The sequence below is a fragment of the Aquarana catesbeiana genome, linkage group LG07 (assembly GCF_042186555.1).
Source record: "Aquarana catesbeiana isolate 2022-GZ linkage group LG07, ASM4218655v1, whole genome shotgun sequence".
NCBI lineage: Eukaryota > Metazoa > Chordata > Amphibia > Anura > Ranidae > Aquarana > Aquarana catesbeiana.
The window spans coordinates 70,595,726-70,611,533 of record NC_133330.1 but is presented as its reverse complement, the minus strand read 5'-3'; the positions used below and the strand labels follow the sequence as shown (position 1 = coordinate 70,611,533).

Below are 15,808 nucleotides of genomic sequence, written 5' to 3'. Positions count from 1 at the left end.
CCAATCAGGAAATCTTGATTGGGTGCTTCATTTAGGGTTAGTAGGGTCAAGGTTGGGATTAAAGGTCATGGTCAGAGTCAAATGTCAGGGTCAGTGTATTTTAGGTAGGATTAAAAAAAAACCTTTTTTTTAACTTTGTATCAGTGTCGGTGTGTGTTAGGTAGGATAATCCAATCAAAATGCTCACTACTGTTTTTGGGCCCTACTACGGTTATTTGCAACAAAATACTGATATTTTTGATATCTGTACGGATAATGGATACTGATATTTATAGGTAAATGTTATCCAGGGAATATCCAATCGCCTTTCGGGGGATCAGGAAAGATTTTTTTCCACTCTGGAGCAAATTGGATTCATGCTTTTTTGGGTGGTGGGGGGTTTGCCCCTCTGGATCAACTGTGGGTATGGGTTAGTGTATATGGAGGTTTTCTTATTTAAGTGTGTTGTTTTTTTTTTTGTTCTTTTTTTTTTTTCTCGTTTGGCTGAACTGAATGGACTTTTGTCTTTTTTCAACCAAATTAACCAAACATCTATGCAGGAAATAACACACACATATGTGGTATCTATGCGTTTGACAAGAGCAGGAGAAATTTGTTTTGGGTTGTTTTTTAGTGGTAGGTTATGGTAATAGCAAGAAAAGTACAGCTACATTTTTAAAAAATATTTTTCTTTTTACCATTTTGTGCCAGGTTTTCCTTTGTTAATAAAAAAAAGTCAGGAGATTTCTATTACCATTAGAATTTGTTTTACCATTAGTCATGAAAGGGTTAACCTATTGTAAGTCTCACGTGTCATACTATAGACTAGTCTGTGTTCTGTATTCTGCAGAAAGGCTTTACTTCCATGAATTAACATACAACCCATAATTAAAAAATGGGTCATTCCATGCCCAAAGAAGTTTTTGTCTGTTACTCAAAGTCTGGAAAAAACAATATCATGATTTAATTATACCTTTGATAAACATCTGAACAATAAAACATTCCTATTCATGACTGACTTGCAATTATAAAGCATGGCTTGACACCTCCTACATTAATTTAACTAGACTAAAATTATAGGCTCATCTGAGCTATTAAAATTAGTGGTGATTGTCTAGGAGATGGCATTAATGCACTGCACGTGCGTCTTAACACCAGCTAGTGGGTTTCCTCTAAGCATCCTTAGGCTGCCAAATAAAAACTACCATAATATTTCCAGCTGAAGCTTTCCATGAAAAAAGGCGTCCCCTCTCCCAGATATACAAACAGAAGAGTTATTTTTTTTTTTTTTAGGGTACCTAATTGTAACTTTTTTTCCAGGTCTCAATTGAAGAAATACATTTCATGGTGAATTTTGAGTTTTCCTTGATCTCATCCCAAATAAGCTAAGATCTTACTCCAATGTAATAGAAAAGGAAGGGCAAAAACATACCCTTTTCCCTTACATCCTGTTTCAAAACATAACAGAAAATGAAGGATCTGTCCAGAGAAAGAGGACTAAGCACCCATTCACACTATTACTAAATTAGTGTGCGTAATTGTGTTGGTGCGATGTGGTATCATTCAGTATGAATGGCACCCTACTGCACATTGCTGAAAGATGTCCTGCAGAGCAGCAATCATCAACTTACCAATGTGTGTTGTGATGCACTGCCCTGATGCACTGATGGTCCTGTGTGGGGAGTTGGGAAGCCCATTCAAATGAAGTATTAAACAAATGTGAAGCGGTTAATGCACCTCAACAGACCAGGCTGGTGTGAATGGGCCCTTAGACTGTCTGTAGCTGATGTGTTCCCATTGGTAGATAGAAAAGAAGAAATTCCCCTGAGTGGACTTTATCGGCACTATGCTAAGGATACTAATATATATAATTGCGTAATAATTGTGTATAACGAAGTATAAGAAGTAACAGAATTTTTATTTAAACATAACAATTTAAAAGCATAATGTTTCATAGATTTCACAAAGCATATTACATAGTTACATAAATCATTAGTGTGGTCTTCTTCACAGAATAATGAGTTGTGCGAAAGCTCTTAATTAACACCCAACGCGTTTCGGAATAAAACAGTATTGTCCTTCTTCAGGGATGTAACAAAAAAAGAGCAGTTCATTCTGTAATATGCTAGACTGAGTTCCTTTAAAAATCTAATACTGGAATCATATTGGGAATTATTGCTGGTGCATTTATCGTAGAAGGCATCAGGGTTGATGCTGAATGATGTCAGGGCGTTCAAGGCGTTGTGCACGCTGGACGCTGGGATGCGGTGCTGGCAAACTTTGAATCTAAGTTAAAAAGGGGACCTTTCCTGTTTTGCCTCAGTAGTCGCCTTGGCCTGCACGCATCCGGGAGGGACGGGGACAGGTGAGACACCACATCCCACTAACAGTGGGACCCCCACTACCTGACATCATTCAGCATCAACCCTGATGCCTTCTACGATAAATGCACCAGCAATAATGCCCAATATGATTCCAGTATTGGATTTTTAAAGGAGCTCAATCTAGCATATTACAGAACGAACTGCTCTTTTTTTGTTACATCCCTGAAGGACAATACTGTTTTATTCCGAAAAGCGTTGGGTGTTAATTAAGAGCTTTCGCACAACTCATTATTCTGTGAAGAAGACCACACTAATGATTTATGTAACTATGTAATATGCTTTGTGAAATCTATGAAACATTATGCTTTTAAATTATGTTATGTTTAAATAAAAATTCTGTTACTTCTTATACTTCGTTATACACAATTATTACGCAATTATATATATTAGTATTATATATATATTAGTATCCGTAGCATAATGCCGATAAAGTCCACTCAGGGGAATTTCTTCTTTTCTAAATAATATTTGGATGTGGCACAGCTTTGGCATACCTAGGGAAACTAACTAGTCCATATTGATTTCCCATTGGTAGATCTCCCATGGGTTACTGTGCCAATGACAACTCAAAAATTTGGATTTTCTCTGATGTTTTGTCCTTGTAACCATAGTCATCATGACAGATAGTGGGTGAAGCTTCCCAGCGCAGATATAGACAGCAAGAAATACTGAAAGAGGTTCTAATCCTTCCAAAAGGGAAAAATGGCTGTAGATACAGCTTAACTGTCAGGAATCAGCTTTGCATATTAGTAACTAAACAGGGAATACTTTCAGACAAGTGTTCCGAAAAGATCTGCCTGTGAATATTTTGGGAGGATCTGGACAGAAGCTCAATTTTAGTCAATAGGTAGGCAGATGTAAATCCACATGCATCTGTTTACATCCATATACCTCTGAGTTCATCTAGGTCCAGAGACACAAAAACTGAAAAGGTTTGCATTGGATTGGAGGTAAAAAAAAGGTAAATGAATGTATATCTGTTTACATCCGCCTGCCCATAGACCTAACACTGGTCTTGTTTCAGGTGGGAGGTAAAACCTGAACGGACATAGATTTCACAAAAGTGACCAGCAGAGAATCTGTTCAAGGATCCCCCTGCTAATTGGAATGGCCACCTCTCATCGGAAAGGACCCCAAAGCTATTTAAATGTAAAGATTTTAAAGGGGAATTAAAGCCATTGATTTACCTGTTTCCCAAAACAGTTACATTCAAGGTATACTGTGAATGACAACTGTTACAGTTGCTTGTGCTCCCAGGCCAAATAGCTGGGGTCATAACTGATCAGATGTGCAGCACTATGGCAACTCCAGATCAAACAAAGCTTAGGATGGCATGTCCATAAAAAAAAAGGAGGCTTTAGTTCCACATTAAGGACTTTAAAACATCCGTCTTTTTACATGCACTGAAATTCTAATCTGAAGTGCACCCCCCACCAGTTCACAATGGGGGTTTAGTATGAAATATACAGTAGCTCGAATTATCAATTCCCCAAAATAGACACTATTACCAAGGTACAAGGCAATAAGTGTTTCAGCCCAACATAGGACATTCTTTAAACAGTTAAAGCGTTGGTAAAGTTTTTTTCTTAAAAAAATAAACACGTTATGCTTACCTGCCCTGTACAATGGTATTACACATAGCAGCCTTGAACCACCTCTTCTGGAGTCCCCGGTCAGCGCTCTGGTTTCCTCCTCTATTCGTTGTGCCACCATAGGAAGCTGCACACAGCTCTGCCTCCCAATCTTTGCTCACAGAATTTGAGAGCCAATGGCTCTCGCTGCTGCCTCTGAGAGCAAGAGAGAGGAGAGAGCCACTGCAGACAGGCACAGTGCTGGATAAAGATCAGGCTCAGGTAATTATACAGGGGGGGGAGCAAAGGCGATACAAATACAGGGACAATTTTTACACTAATTCAAGGAATGCATTAAAGTGTTACTAAACACAGGACCCTGCATTTACTATATCTGGTCTTCTACAGTACACAGAACATGGAAATGCAATTATTTTAGTAAACCTTTTCTGATCAGCAATATATAGCAGTCTTGTGACTTCATAAAGTGTCCAGCCGAGCACTGCTTAAAGCTTGTGGGAGGAGTTTTCATTCTCACTAGCCTTTAGAACCACTTTAAAAAAAAGTTTTGCCTTTAATTACACTTTAAAGTTATGAATGGAGTGGATAGGGATTAGAACACATCAGTTTTTATTACGGTCTGTGCCCATTAGGGAGATTCACCCAGTCGATTTGTCCTGTTTACCGTTATCATCGAAAGTGATTGTGAAAGTAAAAGAAAATCACAAATTTTGGGTTGACATCAGAAAACACAGTGGGGAAATCTTCCAATGGGGACACTAGTTCTGGTGACACACCAGGCTTCCCTAACTTTGGAGGAATTTCCCCCACTTCCTGTTTTGGCTTTTTGACAGGGATTTAAGGGAATGTGACACAGATTGCAAAAAAATAAAAAATAAATAGGGGTTATAACCTTCCCTTACTCTATCAAAAATGAGTTACACTTGAAGGATAACATCTCTGAAGCTGTCATCATAGACAACAAGCTGGTGGGTTTGCTTCACTGTTCCACTGGACAGTCAACTCAAGTTTGTTTCTGGTCTATAGGGTGGTTATCGGCTTAAAATTTCCCAAAGCTTAACATTTTACTCACCCTACTCACGATTGGCCAGAAGATGCCTCTTCTGAATATAAAGAACATGGACATTTTAGCAAGTCACGCATTAAGACTGCAGATTTATGGGAACGCCACCCTCTTAAAAAACTACATTTATTCCAGGTCTTAGCTTGTGTGTCAGCTTGTCCTGAAATTCAGCGACTGTGAAAAATGTTAGAGAAAGGAGGCAGGAGACTTCCCATCCAGATTCTTGACAGGTTAATAAGTAGGCAGAGTGATAGGGAGACAGGACAATACTTTGTGACTCCTGATTAAACACCCTTAGAACAAGCAAAGCTCCACCACTTCTATTACTCTTACATCAGCCTATTCTTCTGTATCTGTACACCTCATAATCTGACCTTGTTTCATCATTATGGCTTCCCACTACTTTGTCTGCTGAACTCAATGTTGTGGTTATACTGTATTTCTAAAGAACTATTGATGCCATTGTTAATCAGTAACCTTTGATTTTTATTTACATCTCCCCTTCGGTTCCTATTAGAAACCCAATTGCTATCAATTCCCATACGCTATTGATCAAATCTGTCTTTAGAAAAAAAACGAAGGTTGCCACTGCTGACCAGTTTGTGACAATGCTAGTTGCCTGGCTATCTCTGACTTCGATAATTTCAGTCCCTGACCTGGAACGAGCATGCAGCAAGCAAAGTTGAGTTCATAACTCCCGATCAGTGGCTCAAAGTATTATACTGAGAAAGTCAGGATGACAGCTAGGCAACTAGCATTTTTAGATAAGGTCGTCAGCAACAGCAGCTTCCATATTTTAGTCACTATAGGTTTACTTTGAAAGATTAGCCAACTCAAAACTGATAATTTCTTCACTGTTACACACTAACATTACATCTCTGGAGCAGCTGTAGTTGAATTTTCTTCTCCTGCTGCAGTTCTTCCCCCACCCCCCTACATTATATCTTGGCATGTGAGAAGGCCCAAAAACTCAAGCGCTAAATTCTTACCATGAGAGATAAAACAAACACTGTGAAATCCATAGTGATCAATTAGCTGCTTTTATTTTCTGTTTTGCAAAATAAAGCTGGATCTGATGTGTTGATATGAGATCATTCTTACTTCTTTCCTTTCTTGTATTTGCTTTTTGAAGAACTCATTGTGTAACGAGGAAGCTCTATTTTATAAGCACTCAGCTTAGACATATAGTATTCTCTATTTGCTCATCACCGCCGCCCCAGGGCACTCCTCCCAGCTCTTTTAGTTTTGATTGACCGGCTCAAAATACACTTCACTCATCAAAAAAGGATCTAAAAGTTTTGTCACAGTTTGTGTCACAGTTGTTGACCCTGATGTAATGGATTTTGACCAAGCTGTGCACGGTTCCTTCAGAATAGAAAACCTCAGTCAGCTCATCAAGAGCCTCAAAGATAAGCTTATTCTTCTGTAGAAGAAAACAGGAAAACAAAGGCCTAAGCTGGTGGTATTGTTCATGAAACAGCTGCTTGTAGCTGCCCCTACTCCATGCATGCCACCCAGAACTTCTATTGTAAATGCACTGCTGCTGAGACAGGGTAGTTCTGTTGGACAACCTTTCATCTGGAAACTGGCACAAGCAGCGTACCCATAAACCATTAATGGTGCATCTACATTCTTAGGTTCATGTATATAACAAGATGACTATTGCTGTCTCTTTGGTCTTGTGGCCATTTTCAGATGACAAAACAGGCTGGGGTCACCAATGAAAAGGATCACTATGCCAGCCTGGTGGGTCAAAAAGCATATTCTGCAAGGATACAGTATGTGGTGCAAAGCAACGGGTTTACTTTAATGCAACTCTCCCTAGTGGATTATTTATATATATATATATATATATATATCACCTAAGATTCTATGCATACACATGGTTAGGGGCTTTAGGGTTTATAACTGATATGACGTTTTGTTTTTACAGAATGTAAAGTTCTGTTCTGGGCCATGGAGTCCAGAGGTTCTGTTGCACCCTGGGTTGGATAATGCCTCTATTTCTAGGTCAACATCTTACCTGATCTCATTATTAGTCTCAGCTGTCCAGAGGGCCTTTATATATGCAAGCTGAATGATGCTCAGGACTCTCTCTCCCACTTTCTACTGTGAGAGCCTGCTGATATGTGAAACAGCTGAGTGTTGACAGAACAAGTGCTTCTTTATGGACTTGCTGAACAAAACCCTTCTGCCCGATCAGTGGTGTCCTCAATGCTGAGAAATACAGGCAGATACCTATCCATTATGCCATACCATCAGGAAGGCGTGTGATTGGCTCCAAATGTATTCTACAGCAGGACAACGTCTTGGGAGTGATGGTTTGGCCCACACAGAACACTGATCTCAACATCAAGTCTGTCTGAGATTACGTGAAGAGACAGAAGCATTTGAGGCAGCCTACATCCACAGAAGATCTGTGGTTAATTCTCCAAGATGTTTGGATAACCTACCTGTCAAGTTCCTTCGAAAACTGTGTGCAAATGTACCTAGTAGAATTGATGCTGTTTTGAAGGCAAAGGGTGGTCACACCAAATATTGACTGGATTTGGATTTCTCCTCTGTTCATTTACTTTCTAATTTTCTATTATTCTGTTTTGTTAATTGATAAAAAAAAAAAAAAAACTATTAAATGCTTCTATTTCTGAAAGTATTCTTCATGTACAGCATTTTTTCACACCTGCCTAAAACTTTTGCACAGTGATATTATAATATATATATATATATATATATATATATATATATATATATATATATATATATATATATATATATATATATATATATATACATATACACATACATATATACACACATACATACACAGTATCTCAGAAAAGTGAGTGCACCCCTCACATTTTTGTAAATATTTTATTATATCTTTTCATGTGACAGCACTGAAGAAATGACACACTGCTACAATGTAAAGTAGTGAGTGTACAGCTTGTATAACAGTGTAAATTTGCTGTCCCCTCAAAATAACTCAACACACAGCCATTAATGTCTAAACCGCTGGCAACAAAAGTGAGTACACCCCTAAGTGAATATGTCCAAATTGGGCCCAAAGTGTCAATATTTTGTGTGGCCACCATTATTTTCCAGCACTGCCTTAACCCCCTTGGGCATGGAGTTCACCAGATAGTCACAATTTGCCACTGGAGTCCCCTTCCACTCCTCCATCTGGTGTATGTTAGAGACCTTGCGTTCCTCCACCTTCTGTTTGAGGATGCCCCACAGATGCTCAATAGGATTTATGTCTGGAGACATGCTTGGCCAGTCCATCACCTTTACCCTCACCTTCTTTAGCAAGGCAGTGGTCTTGGAGGTGTGTTTGGGGTCATTAGCATGTTGGAATGTTGCCCTACCACCTCTGGATCAGGGGCGTACCAAGGAGTTGGCGAGACCGGCGCCCACCGATGGGGGGGGCGCAAATCAAAAACCTGCACCAGTTTGTTTGTGTAACTTCTCTGAATTTCCATTAACTGCTGTGTCCCCTGCGATCCGGCCGCCATGTTGCGGCAGCTGGGGCCCTGTGATGGGGCGAATGTGGTCATGTGCTGCGTCGGGGCTGGCCAGTCCTTGAACGCGGGCGGCGCATGCGCAAAGGCTTCTCTGCCTCCTGGAGTCCCGCCCGTGCTTCTGTAAGCGGCTGCCATCTTCTCCTCCACCCCTCCTCCTGACCGCGCCGTATCTGGAAGTGCAGTGGGACTTCATTTGGGACTAGGAAATCATTCCCCGTTGGCAGTGTGGCAGGTGAGTGTGTGTGAGCCTGTGAGGGAGGCAATACGGTGGGTGCTGGCTGCATTCATGGCAATATGGTGGGTGCTGCATTCATGGCAGTGGAGTGGCCCACTCCATTGCCATGAATGCAGCACCCACCGTATTGCCATGAATATGCAGCACTCACTCCATTGCCATGAATATGCAGCACCCACTCCATTGCCATGAATATGCAGCACCCACTCCATTGCCATGAATATGCAGCACCCACTCCATTGCCATGAATATGCAGCACCCACTCCATTGCCATGAATATGCAGCACCCACTCCATTGCCATGAATATGCAGCACCCACTCCATTGCCATGAATATGCAGCACCCACTCCATTGCCATGAATATGCAGCACCCACTCCATTGCCATGAATATGCAGCACCCACCGTATTGCCATGAATATGCAGCACCCACCGTATTGCCATGAATATGCAGCACCCACTCCAAGTAGGTGCTGCATTCATGGCAATGGAGTCGGTGCTGCATTCATGGCAATACGGTGGGTGCTGCATTCATGGCAATACGGTGGGTGCTGCATTCACGGCAATACGGTGGGTGCTGCATTCACGGCAATACGGTGGGTGCTGCATTCACGGCAATACGGTGGGTGCTGCATTCATGGCAATGGAGTGTGGCATTCATGGTAATGTATTGGGTGCTGCATTCATGGCAATACGGTGGGTGCTGTATTCATGGCAATGGAGTGACCCAGCGTACTGCCATGAATGCAGCCAGCACCCACAGTATTGCCTCCCTCACAGGCTCACACTAACCTGCCACACTGCCGACAGGGAATATTATATATATATATATATATATATATATATATATATATATATATATATATATATATATATATATATATATATATATATACACACACACACAACCATACCTTACACTGCTGTCCTCAGCCGCCACAAGCATTCCTGTGTTACCTTACAGTCACTATAATTTGTACAAAGGGTAATGGATTCTTCATGTGACATTACCGATTGGCCCAGGCCCTGTCACATGGGGTGAGTAATATTTTCCCCCATACTCAGCATTTCCTTTGGCTCCCAGTGCCAAGTATAGCAAAAGGGAGGCGAAGGAAAAGTAAGTATGTACTGCTGGAAATAAGGGGGTTAAAGCAAACATGTTCTGCCCTAAATGGACAAAGCACAGGTTTGGTTTATGGTAACCATAGAGGTGAGATACCAGCCATCCAATCTGGCTATGGATGCAGGCTAGGATACAGGAAAGGGGATAGAAACAAGAGAATTTCACAGAAATTCACATATTGCACATGCAAACCAACATAGTCTATAGCAGTCTCTCTCAAGCAGGTTTCTGTGAGTTCCTCCAGAGGTTGCTAGGGGTTCTTTGAGAAGAGAGCACTGGCAAATTGATCTCCTGTCTACACTGACCCCCAATGTAGGGAGGAACTATAATTGTCACTGTTTCTCTGTTCTGGATTGTCTTGATTTTTAAGCAAACCCCATTCTTTTATTAAACATTTTCTAAAACCTACTAATAATGCTACTGTACCATGAGCTGTAGGTCGAATAATTTTAGTGGGCATTTTCTGAGACCTGAAAAACAATTGAGGGGTTCATCAGTAAAAAGTTGAGAAAGGCTTCTCTATAGCATAGTGAGAAGGTGTGGCCAACAGAGAGTGCAGGAAACAATACTAACTGATAACAGTGATGCATATAAAGTTACGAGCTTACTAAATTTCTGGCAGGAACAGTTATTTTTTGCTTTTATCGAACAATTAAAACAAACCCCATTAAGGGTACTGTATATTTAACATACCAAACAGGGGCAAATAGGAAAAATTAATTGATGGGGTTTGCATACACTTTCAAACTCTTATGACTTCATGGTAGGGTTGCCACCTCATCCCTTTAAAACCAACCACATAATAATGACACAGGTTCTGAGGCTGGTTAGGCTGGTAATTAAACTCACTGGGTGTGGCGCCTTATCTGCATTAAATTAGCCTCAGAACCTGTGTAATTCATATGTGTTCGGGTTTATAGGGATAAGGTGGCAACCCTAAAAGAAGACATTAGTATGCCAGGCCTGTCTGTCAGCAGGTACATCTGAGAAGTTCACATTTATTTCTTCATTAGCACTATCTTTCAAACTTAGGCTCTGCTGTTTCTTCTACTTTCGATCTTTCCCGTGATTAGAATCTTCTCCAGTGAATCGGGTCATCTAATTACATGGCTGAAGTATTTGAGTTTTACCCTCACTATCAGTCCTTCTAGAGAGCAGTCTGGTTTCATATCTTGTAATATTGATTGGTTTTATCTACTTGCAGTCCAAAAGTTTCTGGACTTTGCAATCCTTTACTAACCATGTGATACCTCTGTTTCTTAAAGTTAACAAAAACTTTGCCTATATTGTAGAAATTACCAGATCATTTTAAATGAGGGACAGAGGAGCCGATACCTATATACCCACATCCTCAATCCTCCATTAGACTGCCTGAAAAACAACTTGCCCTTCCAAGTTGGCAGAGGGGAATATGTGTCATGCTTATTCTCTGTGTAATATTCAACTTGTTCAATGGATCTTTGCAATTAGAAATATACAATAGATCATTGCTTCCATTGTTTCCAATATCCTTGCCGTCTTCTCTGATCCCCACCTTCCTTCCACAGTCTACAAACCATCCACTGATAGAACAGACCTTTGGGTGCACTATGCACATGCTCCATTTGGTGTGTATTGCTAGTTTTTTTTTTTTTGAGAGTGTGCATGTGATCAGCACAGGGCCAATCAACACTGTCCAGACAGAGGGTCGGGGATCCTGTAGTAGAGGAAGAGGAAAATGAAAACTCTTTGTACATACTTAACCAGACACATATAGAAGTCATAAGACTGCTATATACTGCTGATGAGAAAAGGTATTTAACAGTTTATATTTACTAAAATAATTGCAATTTCATGTTCTGTGTACTGTGGGAGACCAGATATAGTAAATTTAGGGTCCTGGGTTTATTAACACTTTACGTGCCCGTTAAGTTTCTTTTAAAGCGGAGTTGCACCCAAAAGTGGAACTTCGCTTAATTGCTACCCACCCCCCCTCTGGTGTCACATTCGGCACCTTTCAGAGGGGAGTGAGGGGGGGGAACAGGGACCTGTTTTTGACAGGTACCGTTCTCCACTTCCGGGAGACCATGCATGCGCGTGGGAGCAATCGGTCACGGCACTCACTATTAAAAAACAGGACAGGCAGTGTACAGCAAATATCTCCTAAACGGCGCAGGTTTAGGAGATATTTACAGTATCTATAGGTAAGCCTTACCTATAGGTACAATTTACCAATGGAGGTTTACAACCTCTTTAAGACTAAAAAAAATTGTATATAAAAATATATGTTTAGTGAAAATACACCATATTTTCTATAGTTACAGAAATGTCAGGTCAAAACCTAGTACTTAAAAATGAAAATTGACCCCAAGACATCATAGCGTCACTTTATGGCACTCCTGGGCTCAATTCTACAAAATGTCATTTCACTTGAGTGTTTTAATTTGCCTACTAAAATAGCAATGTTTGGTTAAGATGTTCACGAGAACTCTGAGAGCTGAGGAGTTTTTGTGCTCTTATTTCCAGGGAAAAGAAAATGTGCAGATCAGTCTGAGATGACCTCGGCTTTATTGAAAGTCAAACTAATTTGTTTAGTTAGCTGGAGAGACAATAACTGTAGGCAGTGCAGGGCCTCTAATTCGCTCCCTTAACTCCCTTTTCCATGTATAAGAAAACAACCCACAAGCCAAGTGTGCATTATCCTTATGATCAGAAAGGGGTAATTACTTTTTACAGTGCTGATGTTTCATTCCAATAACAACATTTTTGATTCTTGCTTTCAACATAAACCAAGCCTGTAACCTTTTTGATTAGAATCTAAAAAAGATGCAGATAGGCTCCACTCACACTTTGCAATTTGGGATCCCAAATCACATGGCAATTGAAACACAACACACTGCGTCTGTTTAGGTGCCCTATTGTTTAATGACACCCCAAATACAATGCGCTTCTGCCACAAATGTCGCACTGCAATTGCGGCAAAACACTTCTTTAAAAATCATGCAAAACTTGACGTCCAAGGTGACAAACACACGTAGGGACAGCCCATATGCGCTACACAGAATTGCGAGAAAATTGCATGTCAAAATCGCATAGTGGGAAAGCAATAATGTAAACGTGGTCTACAGTCTATAGAAAAGATGCATGGAAAAACACTTTATTTAAAAGTCTATTTACAGATTTATTTTAATAGTTAAGTGCTAAGTAAAGGTTAAATGGAACCTTTTCTTTGCCCATCATGTTTCTCAACCAACTTCCTTTGCACCTTCTGTTATATTCACAGACTAGAGCAAAGTAAAAATGCCCAGTACTTCCAAAAGTGGACAAAGCGTGTGATTATTCAGATTTTTTTTCCCCACAACTCAATGCGAAGTGCCCAATTAGCCAATGACCAAGCCTGCTTGGTATCACATGGGGGCTGGGGAGATTCTATAGCTCAGTGTAAGCTCCAGGCAGATTGATCCAGAGCTTACACCAGGGGCTTTATGGCTTTGTTCTAGCAGGAGAAAAAAGGTGGCAGAGTAGGGGGGAGGGAGCCATAAGGACAATTAAATGAACCTTTTTACTTTTCCTTGTATGAGCTCTTTTAATAATTTTTAAACAAGTTTTATCCAAATAATTACATTTAGGCAGGCTTTACAGGTTATCAGTGGTCAAATACAATATAACCAAGTTATAAATTGCATTTTGGATTATCATATTGTATTATGATACAATATATATAATGTATCATGAACAAATGGGCTTCAATATTTATTATAGGTTAACGCACAGGTTACAAAAACCATGTAACAGTCCTACAAGGATGGAAAAGGAAAAAAGGACTAAATTGTTCATCTACCCTGGAGAAAAAGCTACAGTTTTCCCCAAGTACTGACCTCATGTCCCCTGCTGCACTCATTGGTCTCTCCTTCCAACTTTCACTTCACTACAGGATACAGTATTAAAGACAGGATAAACCATTGAGAAATGTAGCAGACAGAGAAAACTTTGTAGCAGAGTCGTTTTTTGTGGCGTAGGCAGCGGAGGAAGTAGATCTCTTTGTTTGCAGTGGCTAAGCAGTGGTGGGGAAAAAGGTTAACCTGTTACTTTGTCCTGCATCAGTAAAGCACAGGTCTGCTTTAAAATACAATAAGTGTCGGTTCACACTGCTGCGCTGCGAATTTGTTCTGTTTTTTTGTCCTGTGTGAGGTGCGATTTTACCGCGAATTTACCGCGATTTTAACGCGATTTTACCGCAAATTTCAGGAGTTGGTCATAGCTGCGATTGATGTTCTAGCCAATGGAATCATAATGGAAAAAGAAAAAAGGTGTTAACTTCCTGTGTATTTCCTGGTTTTTGTGGAGAGTAGTGTGGTGGAATTCGCACATATCTGAACCAACAATGCGATTCCAGAACGATTTACATTGATGTCTATGGAGGCTAAATTTGCAACGCAACGCAGTAAACTCGCACAAGACCCTTTTTTTTATCGCATCGCATTCGTAGGGGAATCGCAACGCATGTATGTGAACGACGGTCATTGAAAACAATGACTTTATGGATGACATGCGAATTTAGAATGTTTTTGACGCATCAAATTCGTCATGAACTCGCATCAGTGTGAACCGGCACTAAAGGCTCCTTGTGAATCAACTGTGAAAATGCTGATAGCCATGCCCTATGCAAAATCTTTTCATCCCACTGTTGTGAAAACAGGCACCGGCTCAGTGGCGGCCCATCCATAGAGGGCACACGGGCGCCGCCTCCCCTATCCATGTGTCAGCCCCCCTGCTCTATATATCAGGGCACCGGACTATGGATTCCAATGCGGGGTGGGTGGTTTTTTGAAGCACCCGATTAGGGCCAGAGGCTCTAATAGGCTTCAAAAAGGGGTGTGCACGGAGCGCAGAGCAGTGTGCTCCGAGCCCACCTAGTTGTGTGATGATAGCGCACTCATTTTCCCTATTTGCACACTAAAGTTCATCCCCGCCAATCAGGAGGCAGGGCGCGAGTTTGCCGACCCCCCCCCCCCCCCAAAAGAAAAACCCACCAGCCGCCACTGCACAGGCTACACGAAAGTGGCAACTCTGCTCTGAATTAGGGAGCATGCAGCATTGTTGCCACACCATCACAGGAAGCTGCATTAGGTGAACTTCACTGGCAGGATCAACAGGTATTTGTGGAGTTTTGTAGAACGATTAAGAGAAAATTGTAAGTGAAGGTGCACTTATAATTGAGGCACATATTCTTTTGATGGAAGCCCAATACTTACTGTTTTTTTCCCATGTCTGTTTATGAAGCATAAAAACACTAAAATATTGTTATTTATTTTACATATAATATGTACTATATCTGTATTATACAGATGTTTCTCTTACATAATGCATGTTCTATGTATCCTATAATAAAATGGCTTCATAGAGCAAACATAATCTTTAAATAACTAAAGAGTTCAGCACGAGGTTGTTTACTATTCATTCTCGAGTAACAAAGAAATAGAGTAAGGACAGCTACAAATTTAGCATGAAATGTGACAATGTGACACTGTATATATTTAAACAGAAAAGACATTCCCCCCAGGCTGCACGCTAGATCCGCATCCCATTGATAAGAGCAGATGACAGCTTAAATCATTATATATGATGAACCATGCAAGACATAGGTCAAAGCAGAAGAGTCTATGCATCATCCCTTTATCTAATCACCATCCTGCGGGACTGTGTTTTAACACTTTTGTGCAGACAAGTCCAACCGTGATGGCAATGTACATATCGACCTTGGAAGGGATATGTGCAAATCAATAGCAAGGGAGCCACTTCCATCCTTTTAACTACTGACCCCATTTTGTGGTTTTATCTGGTTTTCAGTTTTAAACTCATCTAAAATCTTCATCAAAGAGCAATTCACTAAACTAAAAAGTATTTTTCTAAAACTAATCTCTCCTAAATACT

General features: G+C 40.6%; 1 protein-coding gene across 1 annotated transcript in view; it reads right to left on the bottom strand.

Moving 5' to 3' along the window:
- Nucleotides 1–15,808, bottom strand: part of FGD3 (FYVE, RhoGEF and PH domain containing 3) — a 375,576-nt gene that overhangs the window by 229,040 nt on the left and 130,728 nt on the right. The gene's annotated exons all lie outside the window — the stretch shown is intronic.